The sequence below is a fragment of the Pinus tabuliformis genome, chromosome 1_2 (assembly GCF_031772625.1).
Source record: "Pinus tabuliformis cultivar Carrire ecotype Pingquan chromosome 1_2, CPIR1, whole genome shotgun sequence".
Lineage (NCBI taxonomy): Eukaryota > Viridiplantae > Streptophyta > Pinopsida > Pinales > Pinaceae > Pinus > Pinus tabuliformis.
In genome coordinates, this window is record NC_142298.1 from 340,459,477 (window position 1) to 340,476,571 (window position 17,095).

Here is a 17,095-nt window from a genome sequence, read left to right on the forward strand (position 1 = left end):
TGCTATAGTACCACAGTTGTTTGCACAAATACATTCAAGAGGAAATGGATTTTTTGGACATCTCTTCTCTTGGTGCAACATACCAATATGATGCAAAGATTGAGCAGAAGAAGCAAGACTTTGGATATGCAAACCCAAAGCAGAGCAAAGGCACCCCCAATCTAGAAAGAAACTTAGTGTAGAGTTAGGCCACAACCCCCCCAGAAAATATCCTCTAGGCTACAAGCCAAGAATAATGGGAAGGCAAAGAAAGACATCAGCAAGTGGTGTGAGTTCCATAAAACTCCCACTCACAACACGAACGAATATCATGTGAAGCAGACGCTGGTGGTTGAGCTAAAAGACTCAAAGACAGATGCATGCTATAATTATGAGCTAGAACCTGACAAGGGAACCAACAAGGGAAAGCAGATCATTAATGTTGAACCCACTATGACAATAGCCACTAACAAGCTCCAAAAGGCGGAATCTGAGGATCCAGAGGAGGGGGGGTGCCTTTTCCACTCACATATGTGGGTAAAGTGTTTGCTGATGCAGTTCATCATTGACAGTGTGAGCTAGAAGAACTTAATCTCAGTTGAGGTTATTAAGAGATTGAAGCTTCCACCAACACTGCACCCACAACCATACACCATCAAGTGGCTCCACCAAGGGTGAGATCTTTGTGTTAACCAACAATGTCGCCTGCCTTATAACATCAAGCCCTTTGCAGATGAGTTATTGTGCGATGTTTCCCCTCTGGAAGTCTGTGATGTTTTATTAGGTAATCCATACCTATGGAATCGTGATGTTGCATATGAATCTAGACCTTGTTCTATTATTATTACTTTGGGTTAGAAAATGTACAAGATACTAGAGGTAGCATTGCCTACTGCTTTGATCTATGCTAAACAATGCAATAAGATCATTTCCCAGACCAGGAAATTTTTCTTCCTTATGATTCGCCCTCATATCAAGAGGAATATTTTGGACACATCCACAATGTTAAGACAAGGCTCTTCCACATGACAACAACATATGGACAAGGTCATGGAGGAGTACATCGACATCTTCACCTCACCCACAGGGGTACCCCTGCACTGTTATGTCAAGAACTCCATTGATATGAACTCAACTACATCACTACCAAATGGACCGATATACTAACACTATGTTCTAGATAATGATGAAATCAAGAGGCATATTCAGGAGATATTGCAAAAATGACACATTAGGCCAAGTTTATCACCCTGTGGGACCCCGAATGTATTCGTAGAGAAGAAGGAAAGAACAAGAAGGCTCTATATTGACTATAAGGTGCTGAAAAAGTATGCAATCCCACATATTGATGCCCTTCTGGACTAGCTGAAGGGGGCCAAATATTTCAATAAGATTGACTTGAATTCTGGTTATCATCAGGTAGCAATCTAACCCTACGATGTGTGGAAGACTTATTTCAAATTCAAGGAGGGCCTTTTTAAATGGAAAGTCATGCCTTTAGGGTTGACGAATTCCCCCACAATCTTCATGAGGTTGATGGATGACATATTGTGACCCTTCATCAACTCGTTCGTGGTAGTGTATCTAGACAACATCTTGATCTTTAGCCAGAGTTGGGAAGAGCACATACACCATCTTCAGCAGGTCCTCCAAACCCTGCGAAAACACAAATTGTCTGACAGTTTGGAGAAATGCACTTTTCGTATGATCCAGGTTCAATATGTGGGGTACATCATTAATGAGTGGGGTGTACATGTGGACCTAGCCTAGATATGAGTTATTTAAGATTGGCTAGCCCTAACCACTCTAACATAGCTCTACAACTTTCTGGGTCTTGCCAATTTCTATCACAAGTTTGTGTTGGGATTCTCTCATATCATTTTTCCTTTTATTTAAAGTGACTAAGGGCAAAGAGAAATAAAAGTTATTTTGGTCTTAAAAAAAAAAAAAACATTTGTTGAGTTTGAGAACTTACTTTGCTCTGCACCAATGCTCACATTACCAGACCTACAACAACCATTTAAAATTGAGATAGATGCCTGTTCGGCTAGGATCTTTAGGGTCAGTTTTGGGGTTAGTAACCCAATTTTTGTAACATTTTTGTAAAAGATGTAAAGTCTCCACGAAATGTGGATGCAGAGCGTGCAGCTAGATAGGAGTCAAAGGGGTTTTAGCCCCTTGTTTGGGTAAATAATAGGTCGATTTTGAGACTCAACCATGGTCCGTGGACCATGGTATTGTATTGAAGAAATCTATATATAGTTGAGTCATAGCCAGTCTAAGAGGTAGCGGAGGATAAGTAACTCAATATAGAGATTGTTTTAGGCAAGTGCTAAGGAAGAAAGGCTATTCTTCTTGTACTTAGGTGAAAGGGGAAGGCTCCTGCAGCTGAGTGCACAGGAGGCCTCAGTAAGTCCGCAGATGAGTGCACAGACTCCCGCAGCTAAGTGCGCAGGGTAAACGTGTCTGTAATCTGAACATGGAAGCTTAATAAAGACTGATTCTAAAGAAATACTTTGAATTTGAGTATTATTGTGAATTTTGTTTATGTTATGTTATGTCGCTTAATAATATTTTTTCCATGAAATAATGTGTAATTGCTGCACAAATATATTGAATCTATAATATTTATGCATGAATTAAGTGATTATCTATTTTCGCGAAGATAAATGTTGAATCTTCTATGATTTCTGACGAATTGGATAGATCTACGTGAAGGCAGATCTAGGGTTATTAATTAGTGTGCGAAAGTAGATAGACTGCTTCCTTAGGGTCTATAAAGCCTGATCGCAGACCTTTGCGAAGGTCTAGAAGCCGTTTTCTTAGAGTTACAGTAGCAAGCCCTAGAAGGATACTGATCTGCATGAAGGAAAATCTAAGCTACAAGAGCTTAATACCACTTATCACACTATCTCTGGATGCAAAAACCTGGTTCTAGCATCCCCCAATTCTACTTCGAGTGAGACTACAACCTACGCTATGCAGTTTGTTTTTGAAAGAGCCAATAGTTAGGGTTTTGTTGGTTGACGCGAACAACTTTGAACCTGGGTTAGGCCCCCTTAAGCCAACAAATGGTTCCGTTGTGAGGACTAGGATCTATCTAAGAGATGTGTGATAAATGGTTCCCTACGAAGAAAGAGATTGACTAGTGGATTGATCGAAATGTGCACATGTTTGCTGCTCAAGAGAACAGGAGCCCTAAATTGTCCAAGGAACAGTGGTTGCAGAGGTTTTTGTACATAGATGAGACCGATGTGTTATTATGTTTCTTCCATGAATAAATACATGAGTGATTTTCTAAATTGGTCGATAGTCAAGGACGTGGAGACTTAACGGTCCTATAGTGTGGACTCCTGAGCTGGTGCGACGTCTGGAAGCATCAGAAATCAATATTGCACGGGCTATGGATCACTGAATTGGTCGCACATTGGGAAGCTTTATGACTTATTTCATGATCGACAAAAATATCAGCTATAGTGAAGCAGAATGAAGGCTCTTTAAAGGACTATGAGGTAAGTATCTAAAATCATTAAAGACTGCGATTAAAGTGTTGTTATGTGAAAACAGGGTTATGAATTTACCTTGATGTTTGGGGCTACGTGAAGTGGAAGATTCTTTAGAAGAAATGGAAGATCCAACCCAGAATATAGTCCGCTCATTGAACCCCCTTCAAGTGATGATGAAGGGACGGTGCTGACTATGCCGCGAAGTGAAGTTCAGTTAATTACGTAGGGTATTCCGAGGATACCTCATCCATCCACTCCACCTCCACATCATACACCTACACCATCCTCCCCACCTCCATTTCCATCATTTAACATGGCGAATGCAATGAAGATGTCAATATTTAAAGGAACAGGGAGAGAAGATCTAGAAAAGTTTTGGCTTGTCGCAGGAGCTCTTTGGATAGCATAGTAGATTATGGATGATAATATTAAGAAAGTGCAGCTGGTTACAACCTTACAAGATCAAGCATTAACATGGTATATCAAGTAATATCATTGATAACCCCAACACGATGTTGGCAGATACCTAGCTACCTCTGAACTGGGAGTTCAGTAAGCCTAAGTCAGAGGCACAAACTATAATTAAATTTAAGGAAATCCCACAGAAGATAGATGAGATACCTTGGGACTTTGATTAGAGGTTGAAGTGCTTGATCAGGTAGGCCAATATGGTAATCACATATTCTCAGCATTGTGACTAGTTTATAGCATCGCTCTTGCCACATTTAAGAGTACCTATGTCACAGCAGAAGATAGCAACGCAAGAGGAATCCTTGGAGATTGCAATGAGGCTGGATGCCTTTCCCATGTAGGATACGAACTTGGGATTGCAACAGATTCATTCACAGATGGAAAGCCTACAATTGGAGTTGCAAAGTCTGAAGAAAGGAAAGGAAGCTCAGCGAGAGGTGCACGTTGAGGTCTAGTGTCTGGAGTGTAAGAGCCATGGACATGATAAGGATCATTGCTCGGTCTATATGAACTATATTATAAGGGGAAGGCATGTTCCCCTGAAACCAAAGAATAATGTTGGGTCGAGCACGGGAGCCGCACTATGGTGTGCTATCTGTCAGGTTACAAGACAACATGCTACTGATAACTACCATTTATTGCAAAAATTTGTACATAACCCTTAGTAGTTGTTTTGCAATTTATGTAAGTCTGTAGGACACGATGAATGCTATTGTAGGAATTATGAGCTAATGATGGATAGAACCCTTACCTATAGGATGCAGGTAGAGAACCAACCTTAGGATCAAGGCGCGGGAACAACACGTGGAGGATTCCAAGGCCGAGGAAGAGGAAGAGGTGGTGGGCCAGGATGAGGGCATGGGCAGGTGATCTACTATAACTGTGGTGAAGCAAGGAATTTTGCGCGAGATTTTACAAACTCCACTCATCCCTCGTGTCAGTATTGTTGATAGTTTGACCATGTCATAGAGGAATGTCCGGTCCTTATGGAAAAAATGAAATAAAATAAAGTGCAACCGCAACAACCCATGCAGAACATTCAAATGATGAGGGTCGAACCCCGTGAAGAAGATCAGAGCATAAATATCATATTGAGAAGTGGCATGGCGACTGGTGCAGATAAATGTAAGAAGCCTAAGGAAGATGGATGGGTGCACAAGGTTTCTGAGAAGGAAGTATATTTTGATCTTAATCGCGCTAAAGAAACCTTCATGAAAGCCAAAAAGAACTTCGTTGAGACCTCTACCTCCGGAAGTCAAGAGAAAATGCCAGAAACTAGTGCGACACAAGAAGAAGATCCTTCAATACTTGCTACTTTTCTGAAGATTAGTATGAAGCTTTTTTGTGATAAAAAATCAGTAGAAGAGTTGCAATAGACAAGTGCGCTAGTAAGGAAAAGACTCCCACTGAACATTTCACAATAAGAAAGATTGGTAAGCATGAGACACGAATGAGGCGCAAGATGAGGCTAACTGTGCAGATATGTGAATATGAAATGGACCAAGTAATCTTGGATCTGGGGTCTGATGTGAATGTCTTGCCTAAGAAAACATGGGAAAGGATGGGAAGACATGTGCTGCAATGGTTTCCTGTTCAGTTGCGCATGAAAAACTGATAAAAGATTATTCCGAAGGGGCGCTTATATGGTGTAACGGTGGAAATTGAGGGTGCGAGCGCGCTGGCTAACTTTGAGGTCATTGAAATAGTGGATGATAGTAACCCTTATTCCGCACTATTAGGAATTGATTGGGCTATTGATATGAATGGGGTAATCAACTTGAAGAAGCAGAAGATGATGTTTGAGAGGAAGTTGCTCAGGTTTGTAGTACCACTAAACCTTGAAGAAGGAGCGCGTTATACTGAACCTATTCGCAACTATGTAAAAAGTGATGATGATTTGGATCAGATATACAAGATAACAATGCGAGATGAGGATTGGATCAATCCTATAGCCAATGGATGAATTTCATGGGACAGGATAACTCCTGCACCTCAGATTTAGATGAAGAGCTTGAAGACTAGCAGAATCGATTACATGAAGTATCTACACTCCGTTGCAATATGATGACCAAATCTCTGTGGTGTGTCACGAATGAGGTAAGAAATCTCCCACATTATGATAGTTTGACCATTTTGGAGTTGTTTTTGGATGCATTTGAAAGGCAAGTACCGGAAGAACATCAATTACAGGCAATGGAATTGGTGTTGCGTTCTACGCCTGCCCGTTGGTGGGGTACACGCAAGGAGAACTTTGCTGGATGAAAAGAATACAGATCGATGATGAAATAACGGTTTGGGTATGCTAATAAGCGGATGACAGAAAAATATAGTGGAAAATATGATCCAAACGATCATTTGGCACGATGGACTAAGGCCTGGGGAATAGAACCACAACTAGAATGGGTGCACATTTTTTGTCACACCTTATATACAATCCCAATGAACTGGTATCTAGAGACGAAACTTCGCCATGGAATAATTGAGTGGGACATCTTAAGGGAGAGTTTTCTATTAAATTTTAGCTTTGAGGATGGTTTTGAGAGCATCGATGAGGCGGTACATGAGATAAAAGCAGCTATATTCAGAATGCCAAAGGAACCAGTCGATTAGACTCAGTGAGATTGGAGTATACAGTTGTGCCATGTGCTAGAATGTTATAATGTGATTGTTGAAGAAGAAGAGGATGATCCGTGGAATATTACCATTCCATAAATATAAGGACAAGATGAATTCGAAGGACCAAAGGTGTCGAACCCAGATGTATCATAACCTTTGAAAACTCGACAAGTAAACATTGGCTCTGAAGCAAAGCCTAAGTTCGCGAAGATCAAAGACTATTTGGACGAAGATACGGTGCATAAGGTAGCTAAGCTGTTGCATGAGTACCATGATTTATTCCCAACGAAGTTTTCAGATTCGAAAGGAATCATCGAATATTTAGGTGTTATGAATATCACATTGAAGCTGGATGTGAAGCCTGTCAAGTAGAGGCCTTATCGGTTGAATCCCAAATATAAAGAGAAGGTGCGCCAAGAACTAGATAAGATGTCAGATGCAGGTATTATTGAGCTAGTAGAGGAATAAGATTGGGTAAGCCCAATGGCAGTCCAAGAAAAGAAACAAAAATGTGAAATCTGCATATGCTTAGATCTAAGAAAGTTGAATGATGCATGTATGCATGATCCATTTCCAACACAGTTTACTAACGAAGTGCTAGAGAATGTTGGTGGTAAAGAGGCGTATTCATTCATTAATGGATTTTTGGGATACTATCAATAAAGATCACGCCAGAATATCAAAGAAAAACAACCTTCGCGACTAAGTGGGGTTGCTTTCAATATACATTTATGCCATTCAGATTGAAGAACGCGCCTACAATTTTTTCCCAGGTTGTGATCACAACGTTTAATGATTTTATTCATAAATTCTTAGAGGTATATTTTGATGATTGGATTGTGTTTGGGTTGGTGAATCGCCATGTTGCGAGTCTGCGCCTCATGTTGGATACATGTCAAAGGTATCAAATCACATTGAACTTAAAGAAGTGCATATTATGTGTGCCCTTTGGGATTTTTCTTAGCCATGTCGTATGTAAATAAGGATTGATGGTGGACCCTACGAAGATCGTCGTAATAGTGAATTTGGAAGCTCTTAGGAATGTGAAACAATTGCATGCCACATTGGGACACATTGGGTATTACAAGAAGTTTATCAAGGCGTATGCCCAGATAACCGTGCTGATGGAGAAATTGTTAAAGAAATATGCGATCTTTTGTTGGGATGAAGACTATCAGTGCAACTTGGATGACTTGAAGGAAAAAATGGTGACAACGCTTATTTTGGTGCTTCTGGATTGGAAGAAGGAATTCCATGTGCATGTCGATGCCTCTTGTATTGTGCTAGGAGTAGTATTAACACAGGCAGGTGAGGGGGAGATTGATCATTCGATAGATTTCGCGAGAAGAAATTTATCCAAAGCTGAGAAGAATTACTCCACTATAGAGAGCGAAGGGTTGGTGATGGTCTATGTGTTGCAGAATTCTAGGAATTATTTGTTGGGTGGACACTTTAAAATGTATACAGATCACTCTAAATTACCTAGTCAATAAGCCTATGTTGGGGGGGAAGATATGCCGATGGTTACTATTTTTCCAGGAGTATGACTTTGAAGTAATTGTGAAGCCTAGCAAGTTGAATGCAGGCCCAGACCATCTATCAAGGATTGAAATAGGTGAAGAACCAAGTAGTTTGAAGGAAGGACTATCGGATGCGCAGCTCTTTACGGTGCACATCGCAGATGATCATTTTGCTGATATCATTCAATTTTTAACAATCGGAACAACTCTGAAAGGTTATTCCACTCAACAAAAGAAGGAGTTAGTAGTTTGCTCTGCGGATTTTTCAGCGATTGCAGGTCATTTTTATAAGATGGGAATGTATGAGATACTTCGCAGGTATGTTCTAGAGTTTGAACACGTTAGTATCCTAGCTGAAGCCCATGGAGGAGTGGCAAGAGGTCACTATGCAGGGAAAGTGACCGCGCAGAAGATTTTGCGCACTAGGCTATGGTGGCCGACATTACACAAGGATTCTAAGGCATACTGCAAGGCATGTGATGCTTGCTAAATGACGTGGAAGCCTTCGTGAAGGAATGAATTGCCTTTAAACCCATAGGTTTTTTTGCAGGTATTTGATAAATCAGCCATTGATTTTATAGGTCCAATACAACCACCAATAAAGAAGACAGGCATGCAGTATATCATTACTGCAACTGAGTATTTAACCAGGTGGGCGAAAGCGCAACCAGTGAAGGATTGTACAACGACCACTACTATGAATTTTTTGTTTGAATATGTCTTAACATGGTTTGGATTCCCTAAGATATTGATGAGTGATGGGGGTACACATTTCTTGAATGAAATGATCAGCACGATGCTTGAAGAATTCCAGGTGTATCATTAGAAAATCACACCCTATCACCCACAGGTGAATGGAATGGTGGAAGCCTTTAACAAGGCTTTGGAGCATGAATTGATGAAGGTCTGCAATGCATAGAGGAATGAATGGGACATGCACGTACATGTTGTTTTATGGACTTATAGGATGACCTGTGAGAATTTGACATGCCAAACACCGTTTAGACTGGTCTATGCGATTGAAGCAGTAATGCCTATGGAGTATATTGTCCCAAGTTTACATATAGCAACATTGACAGAGATGGCGGATTGCGAGACCTTGGAGGAAAGGCTCGTGCAAATCATGGAGTTAGAAGATCGTTTTCTTGCAGGATTTCACCAACAAGTGCAAAAGGAACGTGAGAAGGCATGGCATGATCGAAATATTAAGTTGCACACATTTAAGATAGGTGATTTAGTGTTGTTATATGATAGCAAGTTCATGAAATTTCCAATAAAGTTTCAAATGCACTAGTTGGGGCCATATGTTATTAAGGAGATCATGGATGGTGGCGGAGTTCAGCTCGCGAAGCTGAACAGGGAACCATTCCTTGGAAAAGTGAACAGAAGTAGGTTGAAGCCATACACAGGGGATGCTACTCCTACGCAATGACTATATGGAAGCAAGACAGTCTTAGTAATACAGGTAGATGCAAGGGATTGCAGGACTATAAACTACGTTTCCCAGGTGAAACTACGCTGGATGAGCTACACCATGGAGGATGGTGCCACGCAAACGTGTCCAAAAGTAGTCGTTGGAGTTACTATTCATGATTTGATGGCAAAAATTCAGTTAAGAGGAGTGGTTAGGGGCCATTTATGGCAAAAATATTTGAAGATATTCCGCCAAAGATGCATTTATGATCAGAAATTGGGGGGAATGGTCGGATTTGAAGTCCAATCCTCCTATAAATTTAGCATGTTGGTCCACTAAAAAACACTTTTCATTCTAAGAGTTGTCAGGGTGCTTTGTTGTTTGAAGCTTATGAGTCGTCAATCCTGGGAGGATTTCGTGTCAAGCCCAAAATTTAGAGCCTTTCCATAGTGGAACCAGAAGGTCATTCTCGAGCAAATGACTACCACAAACCCCAAAAAAGCTGTGAGTTCTGAAGCTGCCATCTCTGACGAGGCAACCCCTAAGATATCAAGTATGGAAGCTATAACCATTATGCCTACGATGCCAAAGTCGCCTAGGCCAAAGCAATATATTGCCAAAGGGAAGCAGAAGAAACTGATACTGGTGCAACAGTCACCGAGAAAAAACCCAAAAGTGCGACAAAAGGAGAAAAAAGATAAACAGCCGAAGAAAGTGGTCAATTTAGAGGAGAAGGAATTCGAAGGTGTGGAGGAGTTGGATGTAGAGGAGAGCGAGCCTATCACATGGCTCCTAGAGTATATCCCTCCGCGGAAGGGAGAAACCAAAGTTACCAAAGACCTAGATTCCCGAAAATTTACAGTTTCGACACCCCTATTGCCTGAACAAGTGGAATTTGAAGGCACGACCTTAGCACACATTCCAGTGCTGAAAATGGAGGATTGGGATATCACGAACCATGAGAAGTTCCCACATTTGGTGAACAAAAAGTATATGATGAAAATTTACTACGAAGAGACTGGGGTTACACGGTTGGAACCCATGAAGTGGGTAAGAGGTGTTGAGAAGGCTGGGTTGTTGCACATGCTCCATGTGCCACATTTTCATAAATCAATAATCAACATGGTATGTGTGTGCCAGCTCCTAACGCTAGTGCATGATGGATGCCTATGGCTTGGGGAGCCCATCCTGATCACAAATATGTTAATTAATCGGATCACAAAGTTGACCTACAAAGGGGCAGACCCTAGCAAGGAGTTTGGAGGGAAAAGTGGTGAAAAAGAGTTAGCAAATAAGATGAAGGAAGAATATGGTCTCATTAAGAAGTCGTAGGGATATTCTATCCACTCCATTCAGGACTAGGCGGTGTAGTTTTCCACCCAAATTGTTGCAGGAAAAATCATGAGGAAATGTCGCGCAGACAAAGTTCCAATGCTGGTAGTATCATTAGCTACCCAGTGCGCGAAGGGAGTTCAATACCTCACAAACTGCCACGAAGCTCACGAGGAAAACAAACAGTTCCACTATGCATGGCTTTTGTTGTCTATAGTATTAGTAGCATGGAGATTTCCGGAGGACAGTCGGTTTCCCCCGTAGCCAAAAGACTTACCAGACGTAGCGAAGTTTGCTTCGTTGTGGTCGACATAGGATCCAGAGAGGATTAAAAAATAAAAATAAAAAATTGTATTTTGATGGAGATGGACTTGAGGACAATTATTAGTCAGCGTCCAAGGTTGTCCCCAACCTTGCTCAAGCAATTGAAGACCTTCACGAAGTTTAAGGTCGATTTCCACAATGTTTCAATCAATGCGCGGAAGGACCCACAACACATATGGCACAAGTTGCCATACTTAGTATCTGCAATAGATGTGCAACAGATCGTGGGAAATTGGCCAGCGGAGTGATCTGAACCCACAGAGCTCAGGGTAGGTACCAGTAAGGGCGCTGAGATCTATGTTGCGCAGTCGACCACTACACAGAAGCGAAAAGAGGAAGCATGGAAGGCAGTGTAGGCTCTGGCTGAGAAAAAAAAGAAAGAAGTCGCTGACAAGTCAGTTACGAAAAAAGAACGCGCTGCAAAAGAGCATGCTGAGAAAGAATGCACGAATACAGAAGAAGTCAAAGACTTGCCTTCACAGCATACAGATGAGTAGGAACTATTAAGGTAGGAAGGAGGCGGTGGAGAGGAGCAGATCAATCCATTCATAGTAAAGAAGCGTAAAAAGGAGCAGACTTTCGGGCCTCGAAAGAAGCATAAATCCAACAAATAGACACGCATCGACCCAATGGTCCTTACAAAAGGGGATCTCAGTGAGATCGGGGACAAGGTCAGAGACAGAACCATAGAGTTGTGGTAGTAATTTGAGAAATAGTGCATGCAGATGTTGGGGAGCATCCAGAAAGTTTTGCGTGAGCTGCAAATCCAGACCAACAGGATTCAGGCAAGCATTAGCCAAGCGAGTGGGGTGCAAGTGAGACTAGTGCAAGGGAGTGGGACAGTTGCAACATTGGAATGGACTCTAGACCTAAAAGTCATACCTTTACCATAAGGATCTATTCGCGCGGATTCAGAGGAGGACCGTGCTATGATAGGTACAGTGAAGGACATGGGAGTCAACTTGGCCACTCTTCCACTTCAAACCCTCCATGCATTGCATCAAGGGGTTTCATATGAGTTAAGGATTAGAGAGTAGCGCGCCCTTGCAGTCATAAGTGAGTTCAAGGTGAATAATGAATAGATGTTCGCAGAGAAAGATTAGGCTCTGAAGGAAAAGTAGGAGTTGCTGACACGAAGTCAGAACCTAGAGACATCAATAGAGTAGGCTGGCAAGACAGTTCCAGAATTGAACATCCCGGAAAATCCCGCAACTACAACAAAAGTAATAAAATTGGCTGTTGCGGTACGCCCATAAAAGGATGTGTTAGATCCCTATTATATTAGTTACCCCATTACTTTTGTCATTGTATTCCTTATTGTCATTGTTGTGACCCTATTGTCCCTATATTGTTATTGTTGTGCAACCCAGAAGCCCACTATTGTTATTCATGTGGCCTTATATTATTATGGTTAGGTCGGCTTGGGTTATATTGTGACCCCTTAGACTCCTATATATAGAAAGGAGGTTTTGTCATTTGTATCATCCAAGCATTGTTCATTTGTGTAATATAAAGGAGGTTTCCCCCTCGAAGAATTTGAATTATAAGGCGTTGATATATCTTTTCTATCTTTTTGTGAGTTGGTTTGATAAAATTTGGTATCAGAGCTTTGGATTCTAGGGTTTCGCTGCTCCAAATAGGTCATCGTGGAATTTGCGCTATAACTTTTTTCTGCGATGTTTCAGATGCTACAAAAAAAAAACCCATTTGGGTCGAAATTATTCTAAACCTTAGGTCCAAATTTCAGAGATTTTCACGCTATATTTGCAGAGATATGATCTGAGGAAGTTGGCATTTTTGCAGACTCCCGAATTACATTCCAAATAGGTGACCTGGGGAAAATAGTCATAACTTTTTTTTTGAGCATCAGATTGAAATTTCGTAAGAATTTACAGAAAGAGGACGGATTGTAGTTTCTTGTGTATATTTTTCAGATCCTAAGGTCAAAACAGTGACACGTGGCACTTCATAAACTTTCGCTCTTCTGAAAAGGTATATAATTAGGTCATCTTGGGAGATTGTGCATAACTCTTTCTTGGAGAATCTAAATTCTATCAGATTGGTGGCATTGGAAAGAGGACACAGAGGGCTACTGCAGGTCGCAATTTCAAAACTAGAAGATCCGAATTTACAAAGATACTTCATATTCAATATCGAGTGCCTACAAAGTGAAAAAAGGTGTGTATTTTTTTAAATATTTGCATAAGCTTGGTTTGAAAAATTAGTTTGAAGGAATTCAAAGGGCATAGTGAAGCATTATTATCGGTAATTAATGCCCCGAAGAAAGAAAATGGAAACACCTAGTAAACAACCTGAAATCTCTAGCATGACTCATGAAGAAGAGGAAGAAATGCTACATGATATATCAAAATTACGAGACCAAGTGCAACAAATGTCACTCTCACAAAAGCTAACAGAAGCTAAGATAAATGGCGTGGAATCTAAGATAAATGGTGTGGAATCTAAGATAAATGGAGTGGAAGCTAAGATGAATGGTGTGGAAACTAAGATGGATGGCATGGAAGCTAAGATGGATGGTATGAAAACATTGTTACTAGAAAGGCTTCCTAATGGAAAAAAGGTAGGAGAGGAAACTCATAATGAGAACAAAAGGAATGTTAATCATGATTTGAAGAATGACAACATGGAAGATTTGAATAAAGACATTGAAGGATTGAAGGAAGGTTTGACAAAGTTGCTATAAGAAAGGCTTCTTAATGGCGAAAATGTTGTAGAGGAAACTCATGATGAGAACAAAAGAAATGTTAATCATGATTTCATAGACTCTAACATTGGAACAAAGACCCACCATGTTCCAAAGATCGATATGAGGAAGTTTGATGGCAAGGATCTCGTAACATGGATACTATAGATGGAGCAATTTTTCGATCTCCATAATGTGCAAAACACACAAAAGGTACGCATTGCAACTTTATATTTGGAACCAAACCAGTTTGTATGGTATCAATGGCTTTGCTCTCGTAAACAAATTGTGACTTGGGAAATTTTTATGGAAGAAATGACAGCACATTATGAGGATACGAAAAACAACACTTTTTTTAGCCAATTGATAAACCTCAAACAAAAGGGTTCAATGAGGGAGCACATTGAGGACTTCCAAAAATTGAATATAAGGGTAAAAAATATTCCAGAGGAGCATAGGATTGATATGTTCATAGGGACTTTAAAGGATAACATCCAACATGAGGTTCGCCTTTGGGAACCTGACTCATTGGAGAAGGCATTCAGGTTGGCAAGAAAAATGGAAAGCAAAATTATGGCAACAAGGAAGCCTACCACTCACAACTATAAGGATGTAAGTGTTGTTTCCCCCAGCCATCCACAACCTACAAGGTTGACACCCCAACAATTGGAAGAAAAAAAAAGCAAAAGGGCTTTGTTATAATTGTGATAGCAAATACACTAAAGGTCATAAGTGTGCTGAGAAGAAATTATTTTACATAGATTGTGAAGAGGAGGAAGAAAAGGAACAAGAAACACCAAAAGAAGAGGATATACACCAGGTAAAAACCCTAGAGAAAGAAGAAATGAATCCAACCATATCTTGTAATGCATTGGCTGGAATTACCACTCCTCAAACTATTAAGATAGAAGGACATATCAAGAATAAAAAGGTAATAGTGTTGATTGATTCGGGAAGTACCCATAATTTTATTCATTGTAAGATAGCCAAGGAATTGAATTGCTTCTTATATCCAGCACCAGAGTGTCAAGTGATGGTTGGAATTGGAGGAACCATAAATTGCTTTGGAAAGTTCCATAATATCAAGCTATCCATGGGAGAATATGTATTGAATAGCCCAATGCTTTCCATTCCAATGGGTGGTGTTGATGTTGTACTAGGAGTCCAATGGCTACAATCCTTGGGTACAATAGCTTTTAACTTTCAAGAACTTTTCATGAAATTTTCTTCGGAAGGAAAGGAAGTTGAATTAAGAGGTATCGTAGGGAAACCAGGAAAGATAATCAGCTCTAATGGAATGACAAAGCATCTAAGGAAAGTACAACGGGGCGTAATTGCACAATTATGTTCGCTAGAGGTTCCCACATCAAATCATCTATTTCCCCAGATCTCCAAAAAGTATTGGACAATCATTCCAAGTTATTTGAGACTCCCAAAGGTCTCCCACCTATTCGTGATCAGGATCATGCTATTTATTTGATTCTAGGAAGTGTTGCTCCGAACATCAGGCCTTATAGATATCCCTATGCCCAAAAAAGTGAAATTGAACGTATGGTTGCAGAAATAGTAGAGGCTGGTATAAGTCAACCTAGTCAAAGTTCTTTCTCTGCTCCAGTAGTATTGGTGCACAAGAAGGATGGATCATGGCGCATGTGTTTGGATTATAGGGAGCTCAACAAACTCACTATTAAAGATAAATTTCCCATTCCTGTCATTGATGAACTATTGGATGAATTGCACGGATCGATTTACTTCACCAAGTTGGATCTTCATTCAGGATATCATCAAATCAAAATGAAGATTGAAGACATTCCGAAAACAACATTTAGAACTCATGAGGGTCATTATGAATTTTTGGTCATACCTTTTGGCCTTACTAATGCACCTTCTACATTTCAAGGTTTGATGAATTCCAATTTCAAACCCTTCCTTAGAAAATTTGTGTTAGTATTTTTTGATGATATACTAATCTATAGCAAGTCTTGGAAGGATCATGTTCAACACATTGACAGGGTGCTCAACCTATTGAAGGAGAAACAATTATATGCAAAACATTCCAAATGTTTCTTTGGAGTACAAGAGATGGAATGTCTGGGTCATATTGTATCTTATGAAGGTGTTAAGGTAGAACCCAGCAAAATTAAAGCCATTAAGGAATGGAAAATCCCCACATCCATAAAGAATCTGCGAGGATTTCTCGGGTTGACAGGGTATTACCGCAAGTTTGTTAAGAACTATGGGAGAATAGCAGCACCTCTAACAATATTATTAAAGAAAGATTCATTTTTATGGACTCTAGAAGCAATGAAAGCCTTTGAACATCTTCAAGAGGCAATGTGTCAAGCACCAGTCTTAGCTACGCCAGACTTCACAAAACTTTTATTGTGGAATGTGATGCCTCAGGAAATGGAATTGGTGTTGTTTTAATGCAAGAATAAATACCCATTGCTTTTGAAAGTCGTCCAATCAAAGGAAAGTATTTACACAAAGCTATTTACGAAAAGGAAATGTTGGAAATACCACATTCACTTAAAAAATGGCAACCATACCTAATGGGAAGACACTTCAAGGTAAAAATGGATCATGATAGTCTTAAATACTTTTTAGAACAAAGATTATCTTCAGAAGAGCAGTAAAATTGGGTCACAAATATGTTGGGTTATGACTTTGAAATCATCTACAAAAAAGGGAAGCAAAATGTTGTCGAAGATGCACTCTCAAGAAAGGATGAGGATGTGGAATCATTGCTTTGTGCCATATCTATTATCCAACCAGATTGGATAAATGAGGCAAGGGATGAATGGAAGAATGACGAAGAAGTGGGGGCACTCATTCAAAAGTTACAACAAGATCCCGGTGCATCTGATACATTTAGCCGGAAAAATGATTCATTATGGTACAAAGATCGTTTATACCTATGTAAGAATTCCCAACTCAAACAAAATATTTTTATCGAATTGCATGCCTCTCCATTAGGAGGGCACTCAGGATTTTTAAAGACTTACCATAGGGTTAAGAATGATTTTTTTTGGGACGGCCTTAAATCTAATATTCAAAAGTTTGTGGCGGAATGTTTGGTTTGCCAACAAAATAAATTTGAAACAATTAAGACCCTGGGTCTACTACAACCTTTATCCATTCCAAGCCAACATTGGGAGAAGGTTTCAATGGATTTTATCACAAGTTTACCTGAAATCTGAAGGGAAGAGTGTCATCATGGTGGTAGTTG

General features: G+C 40.2%; 1 pseudogene; it reads left to right on the forward strand.

The window, feature by feature from the left end:
* Positions 1–9,983: 9,983 nt before the first annotated feature.
* LOC149205772 (cinnamoyl-CoA reductase 1 pseudogene) overlaps positions 9,984–17,095 on the forward strand; it is a 53,718-nt pseudogene continuing 46,606 nt past the window's right edge.